The sequence below is a fragment of the Eublepharis macularius genome, chromosome 3, assembly GCF_028583425.1.
Source record: "Eublepharis macularius isolate TG4126 chromosome 3, MPM_Emac_v1.0, whole genome shotgun sequence".
Taxonomy (NCBI): Eukaryota; Metazoa; Chordata; class Lepidosauria; order Squamata; family Eublepharidae; genus Eublepharis; species Eublepharis macularius.
Genome location: NC_072792.1, coordinates 4,986,779 through 5,000,283, shown reverse-complemented (window position 1 = coordinate 5,000,283; position 13,505 = coordinate 4,986,779). Strand labels below are relative to the sequence as shown.

The window sequence follows — 13,505 nt, the reverse complement described above, 5'->3', positions numbered from 1 at the left end:
AAATCCAACAGGTACACCTAATCTTCTGTCAGAAAGAGTGAATTCATTACAGACACTTTGCTGAATCAAGTCAATCAAGATTACCTTGTTCTAAATTGCTTGCAGAGTCCCAAAAGCCAGAAACTAAGAAGAAATCCAAAGAGTTTTGTGCAGTTAAAATGGCTACTGTAGATTGGGGAAGTGGTGTCTGTGCTTCAGTTTATGAGTCATACATGAAACTAAGTGTTTCTCAGAGAGGCACGCCCAGGTTGCTGTGGGCCCAATTACTCCACCAGGTCAAACATGCAAATATTCAGGTAAGAGGGGGAAAGGAGAACAACCTGAATCAAGCAGCCACACCTTAGCTAGCGAGAGCAAAGGCCGAACGATCACTGCAGCAAGGTAGAATACACAGACAGTACACACAGCAGGCGAACAAAGAAGGGCTGGAGCAATTTACCCAGAAAAGATCAGATCTTGCTGCACGGTTAAATAAATGAAGCATTTCAGTGTTCAGAAAAGTTAATGATTCATCGCACTCTAAAGGCATTTAGCACAACTTTGCGAATTTACTGTTAAAACCAATTTATTTTAATATTCATTTTCATTAAACTGCAAAGGAAGGAAGGAATATTTGTCACTGTAGCAATTACATTGCTGAAGCCTACCCTTGGATTGTGTATGAAAAATTGGAAATCAAATTCTGTTACAGTCTATCATACTTTTCTAACAAGACCACTTGTCATTAATCTTTTTGTCTGACTCCAAACAGAAGAGGTAACAAAAAAGGGAAGTGGAAAAAGGAGAAACGGCAACACTTCCGTTCCCTCTGCCTCAGTTTAAAGAGACAGCCTGTCACTCTATTCAGTGGGAAACAAGTACTTTACATTTGCAGAGCACAGCCAGACAAATGACTTAAAAAAGTATTACAAGAAACAATTTTTCCAGAAAAGAATGGAAGGAATAATGGCCTGGTCAAATTGGAAAGCAGGAAGACAGAAAAACCAGAATTAAAAAACTGAAGACAAGAGCAGTGGCCGGGGCAGAGTCCGGAAGTACACCTGACACGGTGGGCATCGGTCATGCCACAGGCGACAGTAACAGGTGATGCTTCCACCTGAACAGTCCAGCAAAGAGGAGGAAAAGCAGTAGGCAACCGGAGACAAGCACCATCCCACAACGGGGATTAGGGCCAGAAGGTGGTGGAAAATGGAGCAGTACCAGCTGCCACAGCACCTTCTGATCCCTGAGGGGTTGAGCTATAGCTGGCTGGTGGTTCACGCCTTCCTTTCTTTCCCCTCTTCAATGAAGCAGCAGGGTCAGAAGAGGGAGAGGTCAGCCAGGTGAGCTGCCCAGTGAAGAGGAAGAAGAGTGGCACCATGGCCTGCTACAGGTTTCTTGCATGGGTCCACCAGACCTGCCTGCTACCTTATTAGCCACAGCGAGGATAATGCAGGAGCCCCTTGGGAGCCACAAAGGGAGGCTTCAGAAAGAGAGGTGATGGTATTCCTTCTTCACTCGGATATGGGGGCAACATGACAACAATGTCCAGGGGTTAATTTTTCAATCTGAAAAGTTCCAGAGATCTGTTTCTGCCACTACATTAAAGGCTGGCAAAAGGTGGCTACTCACAGCTTACTATTCTAAAACAAGTCTATCCTAATCTCCTTCTGAGAGACTGGGGAGGGAGGGATATGCATTACCCTGGCAAACACCTGTGCCTAAATTGATGTTTGCAAAGGTAACATGAATGTAGGGGCAGCGACAAACTACTCAAGAACAAGGGCTTAATATTTTTCAGTCTCCTCTGCAAATGCCTCCCCCATGTCATGTGTCCCCCAGCCAACCTCAATTCTGACCTTCATGGTCAGTTGGACATGACAGCTCAAGGAGTAAATGTTGGCAGAGGGAAACTGTGCATGGAAGAGGCATCGTTGTCCCCTACAAATGCCCCTCAACCCAGCATGCTACGACCATCATGAGGTTGGGAGCCTGATGTTTATCGTTGTGTAGTTCCCTGAACATCACAATGTAGTATCTGCATCCACTAGTTTAGGCAGGAAAGCTGCACAGCTGCAGCTCAGCAGCACTGGTCTTTCCCAAGATGGTGATTCTTTCAGTCTCAAGAAAAAATTCAGCATGAAGAATTCATTCATACCTCTGGAAAGAAGGCCAGCTGCATCTCTCCAGATTATTATTTTGCTGTACTATTAACATAAACAGAGAGCATAACGGCATAGTGGTTAAGTGGCTGGGTTGGAAATCAGCACTCTGGTAGTTTGATTCCCACTACTGCCATGAACTCTGCAGGGGGGCTTGGGTAAGCCACTCCTCTCAACCCCAGGTCCCCAGCTGTATTATGAGGATAATAACAACACTGATTTTCTTCACCGCTCTGAGTGGGCGCTAATCTGTCCAGAAGGGACAGATTATATACGCACACTGTTATTGTCATTAAAGGTAAAGGTAGTCCCCTGTGCAAGCACTGAGTCGTTACTGACCCATGGGGGGGACGTCGCATCACGACGTTTTCTTGGCAGACTTTTTACGGGGTGGTTTGCCATGGCCTTCCCCAGTCATCTACACTTTACCCCCAGGAAACTGGGTACTCATTTTACCGACCTCGGAAGGATGGAAGGCTGAGTCAACCTTGAGTTGGCTACTTGAACCCGGCTTCCGCCAGGATCGAACTCAGGTCGTGAGCAGAGCTTGGGCTGCAGTACTGCAGCTTACCACTCTGCGCCACAGAGCTCTGTCATTAAATGAACAGAATTAAATGCCTGTTGCCCCCTAATAAAGACAAGTTGTGCATTCAACTTTTTGTAAGCATTAAGATATTCATCGAATGGATTAGGGTCTCCTTTTGGGTAAATATGGTATCTCATACAAGAGTAAATTTAACTGCATATTCTACATAAGATCTGACTTCCTGCATCAGACCAAAAAGTCCACCTAGTTAAGAACTCTGCCTAGAATTATCCAAATATCACTGCCATATGCAGTGCCTTATGCAGATCTTCATGCATTAAAACCTATATTATTCATTTAAATGAAACAGTTGTTAAGAACTGAAACATGGATTCACAAAAAAGCTGTGGATGTAAAATCTACACCATCAATATTTGGCTTTTCAGAATTTTTGTTTCAAAAAATTAACACAAGTTCCTCTATATTCTGCGACCAGGGACCAGCCAGAATGCTTCAACTAAAAAAATCTGACCAAAAAGCTGCAACGAATAACTCGTAGCCAAATTCTTTCCTGTAAATGATTATGATGCCAAAATACACAAGCAGATGCTTAGTTGCTATTATTTTCCAAATTCTACACATTCCTAGGATGCTGTTGAAACTTGCTATGAGAAAAGGGATGCACCGTGTATTGAACATACCCAGAAGCAAAATAAAAGGAAGTACTTCTTCATAAAGTGCAAAATTAGCTTGGGTAATTCAATACCACAAGATGCAAGAATGGGGGCCATTGGCTTAAAACTGCTTTTTAATGAAGATGAAGTGAATTCATGAAAGATAGAGGTACTGATATCTATTAGTTATGAAAGATAAATGGAACCTCTGTGCAAAGTGTATCCCTCTGAGACAAGATGCTGGGACTAACCAGCAGTGGCTGGACACCACCTTCACGTCAACCCACTAAGTTAATCAAGGAAATGGAATGTTGGCGGGATGGAGGCAGAAAGAAAAATTCTTATATTCTTAACAAACATGCTGGGGGAAAGGCACAAGAAACTGGTCTTAGTCCGTTTGTTTATACCACTCACCTAAAAACTGCAATTCTCTCTGTGGACACAGATCTGCTGCGGCAAGAATAAAAAAGTCAGTGTGGAAAGGACAGCTTCATCCAGCAACTAGCTGCCATACAGATTTTCCGCACACGCAACACACTACTCAGAATGAAAAGATGTTGCACACCTTATTTCGTCAATCTAAGAGAACTCTGTCATAAAAGGGAATTAAAGTAGACTTAGTAACGTAAAACAAACAATCATTTATTTTGTTGGCTTCCGTTCTGCTCTGCGCTTCTCCACAGTGGGGGACCCAACGCCGCTTCCTTCCTTCTCCTCTCCTGTATTTTATCCCCATGACCAACCTGAGAGGTAGGCTTAGCTGGGAGGGTGGGACCGGCCCAACACTATACAGCAAGAGAGATTTGAACCTGAGTCTTGCAGAACCTAGTTCTGAAGAAGTGAGCTGTGACTCACGAAAGCTCATACTCCACCACAAATTTTGTTAGTCTTATAGGTGCTACTGGACACTTGCTTTTTTCTAGAATCTAGCTTGACAGTAGAACCAATGCATCATGCTGGCTCTCAAGACATCCAATTCTCAACATGGCCCAAAACTTAAATACAAAGACTGGAGCTATCTATGGACAAGACAAATCTTTCAACTAACCTAAGAAAAGCCCCAGGCTTGCACAAAAATCTGATGTCTAATATATTATGAGAAAATTAATATATTGAAGGGTTAAACCCTCTCAAAATAATAGCAGCAGTGCCTTGTACCTTTAAGAAACAAATGCCGTCAATAGTCACTGCAAGGCAACCACAACAGTATTGCCAGCATCCCAGCCTTGTTTTCTGTTAATAAAAAGTGAGGCAGGGGGGAGGCAGAACCCTTTCCGGGGACTTTCTGGCCATTGAGGGAGAACTCAGGCCATCTAGTACCATATGACTTGCATGACTCACGCAGTCCAGGCTGTTTGCGACTGTTCAGCAACAGCCCCCCATGAAAGCCAATGTGATGCAGTAGTTAGATGAGTTAGACCAGGATAAAGGAGACCCTAAATCCTGTTCAGTAATTCTTCAACCCCTTGGATCCTTGCTAATGCAATGTCTTTGTAAGCTTTACCCTATGACATTGTTTATGGAAATGCCTGCCCTTGTCCTTGCTACTGATTGGACTAATCTCACACTACGTAATCCGCCTTGAGTCTCAGTGAGAAAGGCAGAATATCAATGACATAAATAATAAACACAGCTGACTCTGGAGGACAGGTAAAAGGTAGGTTGCTTGGTGGGTGAGAAGGATGTAGGGAAAGGCTGGCCAGAAGGAGGAAAGAGGAAATAGTGTGAAGAGAGGATACAAAGGAAAGTGAGGTACCCCCCACAAGCCACAAGGTTCCTTACTGTGCAACTCCCCAAATTGGCCCACACCACACAACTTGGCCCAGCCCCTGGGGGCTGCTGCTGTGCAACACTGTCTCTGTTTTTTGGTGCTACACCTCTGAAGATGCTTTTGTTAGCCTGTTAGAATGTTTTGTTAGCCTGGTGTTTTTCAGAACTGGAAACCATGCTCTGTTCATTCTTCAGCTGCTGGCGAAACGTCAGGAACTACAATGCCAAGACCACGGCAATACAGCCCGGAAAACCCACAACAACCATCGTTCTCCGGCCGTGAAAGCCTTCGACAATACATCGAACACTGTCAGACTTTTCCTCGAAGGAAAGTTAAGGAGAAATAAAAGGGGAGGGGTGGGGGAACAAAGGTAGGCTGGTGGGTGGGTGAGGAGGAGAAAAGCAGGGAAAGGGAAAAGGCTATGGGGGACTTTCACGGAAGGGAAAGAGGAAGGAGTGAGGGAGAGGGAAGTGATAACCCCCCCGTAAGTCCTTGAGGACCGTTTGTTAGTGATATTTATGTAACAGATGATGTACCTGTTAAGCAGAAGAATGTTAATGTTTTAGCTATTCTGATACCAAATATATTTGCAGGAGAGAGAGAGACTGTGCGCGGAGGCTAGGCATCCTGGAATTCTTTGCAAGTACCTGTACTGATTTACAGTTTAACATTTCTGAACACCTCATCGTAAACTGAACTTAGTTCCACCTGTATTCCAGTAAAATTTAAGATGGCGAAAGTTAATTGATTCCACAGCTGATCATAGCAATGAAAGTGCTGGGATCAGGGTGGATAAAAATCAATGATTTTTTTAAAAAAAATCAAAAAAATCAGATTTTTTAAATTTAAATCGGATTTTTTTTATTTAAATCGGATTTTTTTAAATAAAATGCTTTTTGAGGAAAATATATTACCATCCAAAGGTTATTCCATCATGAAATAAAGATTAGTTTTTAATTATGTAGAATAAGGCTGTACATGTTTAATTTTTTTGGTAAATAAATTCCATTAATCCATTCACAATGTCATACTCTTCCAGAGGTTTTTGTAAGATTATTGGGCAGTTTCTCTGCCTACAAGATATTATCACAGATGCTTGGTTTTGCAGTTCTCAAAACTGAATTTGTGTCAGCTCAGCAGAGATCACATGCCTCTTCTTCACAGCAAAAATGTTATAACATGAACAGAGTTGAGAAAAAGACCTTACTCTTATTGTTCTACAAACCTATGAAGACAGAATCAACCCCTCCAGTGCTAAGTTTCAAGAAGTTCAGTGAATAGAAACACTATTTTTCTGATTGTTTGGAGTGGAATAGATCTGCACAAGAAGAAACTAAGTGTGAGGAGGGAGGGGCAAGCAGTACAAAATGAAAGTGAAACTTTTTGAGCACAATACTGCACAAGTCTTTGGCTCTTTTGTGTGTATGACCTGAGGTTTATCACATTCTTTCCTTGGAGGAAAAAACCTATAATGGCAGCAGGCCGTAAAAGAGACCCAGTTTGGGAATACTTTAATGAAGTTCCTTTACCTATCGGTGAGGCAGGCATCTACTTGCATATTAAAGTTATACCAGCAAGAATTCGTCTTTATGTAGAAAACTATGATTTAAATCAAGCCTTAATGACTAGTGATTTAAATCATGATTTAAATCGTGATTTAAATCAGTTTGATTTAAATCAAATCCACCCTGGCTGGGATAGAAAGGCAAGACTGTTCATTCACTTGGATCTCTAGGCCCAGGAAAAAGGAATCTAGTACTTTCATTCAAGCCTAAAGCTCTTCAACAGGAGTCAAAATCAGTCCTTAAACCACAATTCTGATCTATCGCATCACCCATGCACGCGCAGAGTCGTCCCTCTCCAGAGCTGTTTGAGGCAGGCATAATGCACCACAAAATGACACTAGGAGTCAAAAGCAAGCATCAGGATGGTTATGAGAGATGCAGCACCAAAAAGGAAGGGAATTGGAAAAATCTTGGCCCTGATTAGCTCCAGAACATCCTTTTGCTACTTGCAAAAGCAGTAAGGTTTACTCATGAGGAAGTACAGACAGGAAGGGTGGAAAATACCCCATCTGTTACAAAATAGGGGGTTTAACCATTTCCCTGACCTATTATAACCTGTGTGGTATAGTGGTTAGAGCATCTGACTGGGCTCAAAAAGTCACAGGTTCAAATGACCTTGGGCAGTCACACCCTCTCAAGCTGAAATACCTCGAAGGGCGGTGGTGGTGAAGATGATACGAAGGGGGGAAATCACGTGATTTTTCCAGGGGACTATTGTTATTGCTATTGTTAGAGAGCTGAATATTAGCTGCTTTTCCGTTTCTGATTTCAGATTTTAATTGAGAAAGCCTCTCCTTCTCAACTTCGAGGCATGCATTCAAGCCTTTCCCATCCTGTAATGAATAATCTGATCACTATCTCAGTCCTCCTGGCCTAGGTAACCACTGATCTCCTGCTAAACACCCTTCACAACCTCCCCTGTTGCCTGCCTGCTGGCTGAACTTCAATCCTCTGCATTCTTGATCAGTCACATAAAAGCGGTTAAACCACACTGTCTCTTCTGCTCTCCTATATGAAGTCTACATTGGGCAACAAAGCTGATGTGTTAATTAAACCTTCTATTAAACAAATGCTGCTACTAGCTCAGTGAATAACTCATTAGATTATATAACACGCTTAAAGTGAAGAACAACTTCTTAAGTCTAGGGCTTCTCAATTCCCTCAACCATATGATACTGACAGAACCAGGTCTAAAAAAATTAAAGGTGGAGACAGAGCGACTGATGAACACAAAAGATGAATTCTGACTCATATACTCAGCTTCGACCACAGAGGCAGACAGAACCTGAAGATATGCTTAGGCATGTTTACACCGGCAGGTAACCTTATGATTTACACCCATCATGGTATTCAGAGGTGACTCAGGGTGAAGCCAAGAACTCCAGCGACTGAGACGCTGTTCAGCTTGGGGCGAACATGTAACAAAAGCCCAACCATTTTAATGAGATGCTGCTGGTAGTGGTGTGAATGAAAAGCAGTCACTGGAGGGGGTTGCTGTGAACAATGAAGCTGTGGTGTGCATACGTGCGCGTGCACATGGTCAGCCCGCTTCCTGCCAGCCATTTCCCACTAAACCCCCACGCCCTGCTGCTTCTCCTTTTAGAGATTTGAGACACATATTTACAAAGGTAATCGTACATTTGCTACAATGTAGGGGGGAAGCAAGTGGGGCCAGTTTTGAAACAAAGAGACCAACAGGGGAAGCGTTAAGCACCGCCCTCCTGCCGCCGGTCCACCTCCTCTCAAAGCTGCTTTTCATTTCTAAAACAGCCACCAAGGTCTTAGGTCTCCTTGCACGCAACCTGCAATTTGCTCTTCAGCCTACCCAAATATTTGCAGCAGAACATGTGGGTGGGCGTGAAGACTTCAGAGCCCAAAGGAAGGAAGAGAAACAGCAGAACTAACAGGTGTCTTTTTTGTTTCTCAAAGAAGCCTAGCGATGCATAGTGAAAAACCTAGTACACTAGTACACATGTACTAGTGTAGTACACATGAACCAGCAGCCTGGTTCAAGGGGAAAGTGTTGCAGGGGCAAAGAGAGGTAAAGAAAACAAAGGGCAGGGAAAACCCCGGAGCTTCTCTCCTCCACCTGCATCAAAGGAGAAATGCGCCATCTATGTGCCTCCTGATGAGGGTGTCATTGCAGGCCACGCCTAGTCAGGGCTGCTGCCTAGGCACCAGCTATCCTGGCTGCCCTCTGCTCTCACGGCTGCTGCACTTCATACTCTCCTGCTTCACCTTACTGCATAATCTGGCTCCCTGCCATGAGTAATGGTGTCCAGAGCAGGAGGGCATGAGGTGGTTATACTCCACAGGGGCTCCTGACTGCCACCCAGGGTCTCCCGCCACCTTGCCCTTTGGCCAGCCATCTGCCACTGGGATAGGAGGAGGGACCTGCTGGGTAGCGCAGAGGGAAGACTTCCTACCTCTTGCCCAGGCTGAACATTTATAGGGAGACAGCTTGGGGCGGGGGGGCCAGCATGTGATGCCCTCTGCCAACAAACCCACCCTCCCACCCAGGTTTTCAGATCCTAATTCCGGTACCATTAATCAGCTTTCCTATAGCCAAAGAGCGGCCACTATTTTACAGGGCCGGGAAGGATTGTCACCCAGTGTCCGGACTGAAGGAGAGGCCCTCAAGTCTTTGCTTTCCTCAAAGCAAAATAACTGATTGTGCTGTTAAAATGAGCACAACTGGTGAGTGTTTGGACTTTGAGCTGGAACACAGCAGCACAGGGTTATGTGGACTGGGCTCCCCGCATGACTCCGGAAGGGAGATGTCCTTTAAGGACGACCTCCAAAGCAGGGAGTGAAACAATCACACCTAAGGCCAAAAAGGTGGATAATGGGAAGGAGCAGCGGCACCCACTGCTTCTCAGGTCTTGTTCCTTAATTGTTCCCAACAGAGACGTGAGGGGGGAGGCACTGGCAGCCAAGCTCTCAACAGCACCAGCTGTTCACCAACCGTGCAGAGGGAACTGCAGGAATCTGCAGCTGATGAAGTTGTGGCCTGGTTTCTCCCACTCCGGTGTGCCTGTGTGGTCTCTCTCCCCCATCTTTACACGTGATCCCTGCTCAGGGCACTGCCTTTATTTCATCCTACCTTACTTACTGAAAGTTAGCATTCCAACAGTGAAATCTCAAGCAGAGTTACTCCAGTCTAAGCCCACTGATTTCAGTGGGCTTAGAGTGGAATCTCTCTGCTTGGGATTTCACGGCAAGTGGATTAGGGCAGCCCTGTGGCTTCTCTCCATGACCTCTTGCCCAGACTGAAGCAGCGCAGCAGACCTTGGGCTGGACGGCAGCCAATGTGGCACAGGAGACTCTCTCCAGGACTGCAAGGATTCTGGTCCAGAACTTTTGCACCCTGGCCCAAACACTTCTCGCTACCTCTTAAGGGGAACATGCAACTGAGGGTGTGGGCCGGCCACAAACAAGTTTATTCCACAATAAATCATGTTAGTCTTTAATGAATGAACACGTTAGAAAACACACAAACTTTCTTTTCTGTATCTGTTTTCTATCCATTACTGTTGTAATTCCTAAAGCACTGAAGAAGTTACACAAAAAAACACACCAACCCTGCATGTGTTCTGTATTATGAAGTAACACAAATATCACTTCCCGTTTCACAACCTCAGTCAAGAACACAAGGCAAAAAATATCACATCAAACACCATTTAAGCTTCCTTAGCCACTGCTTTGTTTTCTTAAAGTTTCCCAGGTTTCACTGGATCCTCTAAAAGACTTTATACAGACAGCTCAATCTTTGGGACTCCAAAGATCCCTTTAGTAGCTCCCAGTCACCACCTAAAATTTTTAAGAAAACTGAGATGCTAGTCTTGGCCATCTAAAAATTCTCTCCTTGACTGCAGTTTGGCACTCATGCGAGAGATAGGCAAAAGGATTCCACCTCTTCCTTTTATTCCTTTGATTGGTAGAGAGATCATGAAGCAGCCGACATGCGAGGGACGTAACTCCCAGAGTCTGTCAGAAAGGCAGAGATCAGATTCAAAGGTGGTTCGATTTTGCCCACACCCAAATAACCTAAAGGGGAAATCTAAGAGGCGAAGCTCTGATAGACAGTAAGCAACAGAACAGTTTCTTGCTGCCTTAGACTTCAGACAATCCCTTCCCTTGGAGAGAGGTCACTTTCCCATAGCAGGCACTGGGCCTAGCACAGGGCAACAGGTTGCTTCTTTCTGCCCTAGAGAGCAGGGAGCTCCTTCTTCAAACAATCAGAACACAAGGTGCTCATTCACACTTCTTGCCAAAAGAAGGTATGACCAATAAACTACTTCCTCAGGATCAGGTGCTTTGTGCACAGCCCATAATACTGCAGCATGCAAAGGAAGCAGGTGAGGTGTAAAAAGAAAGGAACAGGTGTAAAAGCAGAGGATGCCCAGGTAGGACATCTGCAGTTAGATTCCCTCTCCTGCCCAAATCTGGGCTGCCTACTTGCTTTGCTCATCTCCTATAATGTTTCAAATAAATATATAATGGAATTTTAAAGCTCATCTAAAAAGTCACACAGGGACAGCCTTGTTTTCTGCCTAAAACATACGGATCTTCTATAATAGGTGTGATGTCCGAACTGAGTCATTTTTTGTTCTAGTAAGCAACAAGAAATGAAATACATCACAATTTGACAGCAATTCACTGATTCACTGACCAAATGGCACTGATGCTGTTCAATGGAACAGAGAAAAAGACTGGGGAGGGAGGGGTAAGTGAGGACGACATTCATGATCAGGAAACTAACAGCCCAAAAAAATAGTGGGAGGGGGCACAGAGAGTCAAGTGTGCAGACCACCAACTGACCATCCAACTGGTAGCAGTCAGAGTGGATGAAAGGGACCTGGAACAGCCAGAAGAGGTTAAGGAAAACGGAGAATTCGGTGGGATGCTGTTTCACATCACTGTTGTGTCAGTGAGAGAGATGCATCTTGATCATTCTATGTAAGTACTCCTTTGACTAAAGGTTGGGCACAAAGCAAACCAATGAGCCTCAGAAAAAGGTACAGGTGACCACAGTACCACTGCTGGACTCCTATATAGGAGTGCACTGTACTTTCCATCAGCATTCACACAGAGGCACGTACTTTCCTGCTGCATATATAAGGCTTTGCAAAATACAGAAAACTTGGGTCAATCCTCTCCTCTCATGCAGTAAGAAAACCGCCACAGTGTTCTGCCTAGATATTCTGCCATGGCAAGGTGGCCGTATTTGTGTCAAAAGCAGAAGAGCAAAACTACATCTAGTCTAATATGGTTAACGTTATTTAAATAAAATACAAATCTAACTAAAATAAGGAGGAAAATGCTGTGCCTACCAAGCTGTTTTTAAGCCAGAGAAATAAATGCCTTTTGTCAATCAATTTCTTCCTAAACGGAAAAAAACCAAGTATGTACTCCATAAACCAAGAAAGCGGGTACAGAGCAAAGAATTGACAAGAAAGCTCGGCCTATACCCTACCCCTCCAGTGATCAAAGTGTGGAGGGATTGTCCCACCGTCTTCTTCATTGTCAGTAGGCACAACAGAGGGAGATTAAACAGGACAATCCTACTTCCCTTTGACAGCAATCCTCAACAGGTCTACTCAGTACTAATTCCAATTTTAATCAATGAAGCTTACTCCCGGGAAATTATTCTTAGGACTGCAGCCTTTGCTCATCACTCATGAGACAGGGCATTTCCAGTGGTGGCACCTCGCCTTTGGAATACTCTCCACCTTGAGGTTCACCTGACCTCAATGTCTTTCAGGCACCAGGCTAAAAAAATTCTTTTTACTCTGGCTTTTAATTAGAGATTTTATCTTTCCAGTCATTTTATGGTCTACCTCTGATCTGATTGTTGTTTTTATGGCTAGGTTTATGCTGTTTTTATGGTTTGGGGTTTGTTTCTATACTGATACTTTACGGTTTTAATTGTAACCCTCCTTGAGGAAGACTCTGTAGAGAAGGCATTTAAATCTCCCAAATAAATAAATCAGCCCATTATCAGAGGGCAGGAACTGGCTAACTTCTTATGGAATAACTGAGTAGAAAACTGCTAGTAGCTGTCCTTTATCCTTCTAAACATAACATAGCAGAATTTAATGAAACCTGAAAAATCAGGGGAAAGTCCTTAAATATTTTAGAGGAGCTCTGAGCTTCCCTATGCCGATCTCCATGACTATAACCCTAATATATATATGTTTTCGTTTTGTCTGTTCCACTCGTGGAAGAATAGCCAGCAACTCTAACAGGATCTCAGTGCGAGAAACTAGGCAGTTTCCTACTGGAGATGAAAACTTTCCAAGTAATTTTGCTCCAATTCATAAATTCAGCTCAGGAGAACTTGGTATGGGACATTCAGAGGGGTTTTTAAATTCTGTTTTTCTTCCCGTTATGGAAGTTTGTTAACGTTTACAACAAAATACTTTTTAAAAAACAATGTGGTATATGTGTGTGCATGTGTTACATGGCATCATGTCACTTCTGACTTATGGCAACCCTATGAATGAAGACCTCCAAAATGTCCTCTCATTAACAGCCTTGCTAGGATCTTGCAAGCTGAAGGACGTGGCTTCTTTTATCGAGTCAAGCCATCTCATGTTGGGTCTTCCTCTTTTCCTGATGCCTTCTATTTTTCCTAGCATTATTGCCTTTTCCAATGAGTCTTGTCTTCTCATGATGTGACCAAAGTACAATAGCCTGTTTTATCATTTTGGCTTCTAGGGAGAATTCAGGCTTGACTTGATCTAGAACTCACTGATTTGTCTTTGTCCATGGTATCCATAAAACTCTCCTCAAGCACCACGTTACAATTAAGCTCAGCAGATGATC

General features: G+C 43.8%; 1 protein-coding gene across 4 annotated transcripts in view; it reads right to left on the bottom strand.

Moving 5' to 3' along the window:
• The window catches only part of ELF1 (E74 like ETS transcription factor 1), a 120,784-nt gene that overhangs the window by 92,401 nt on the left and 14,878 nt on the right, over positions 1-13,505 (bottom strand). Inside the window, exon 1 of one of the 4 annotated variants that reach the window (XM_054974177.1) lies at positions 85-176. The exons of 2 other annotated variants lie outside the window; for them this stretch is intronic. The gene's annotated coding sequence lies outside the window, so the exon portion shown is untranslated. Of the gene's footprint in view, positions 1-84; positions 177-13,505 lie in introns of those variants that run through there. One more of the 4 variants, XM_054974179.1, reaches the window with a different exon arrangement.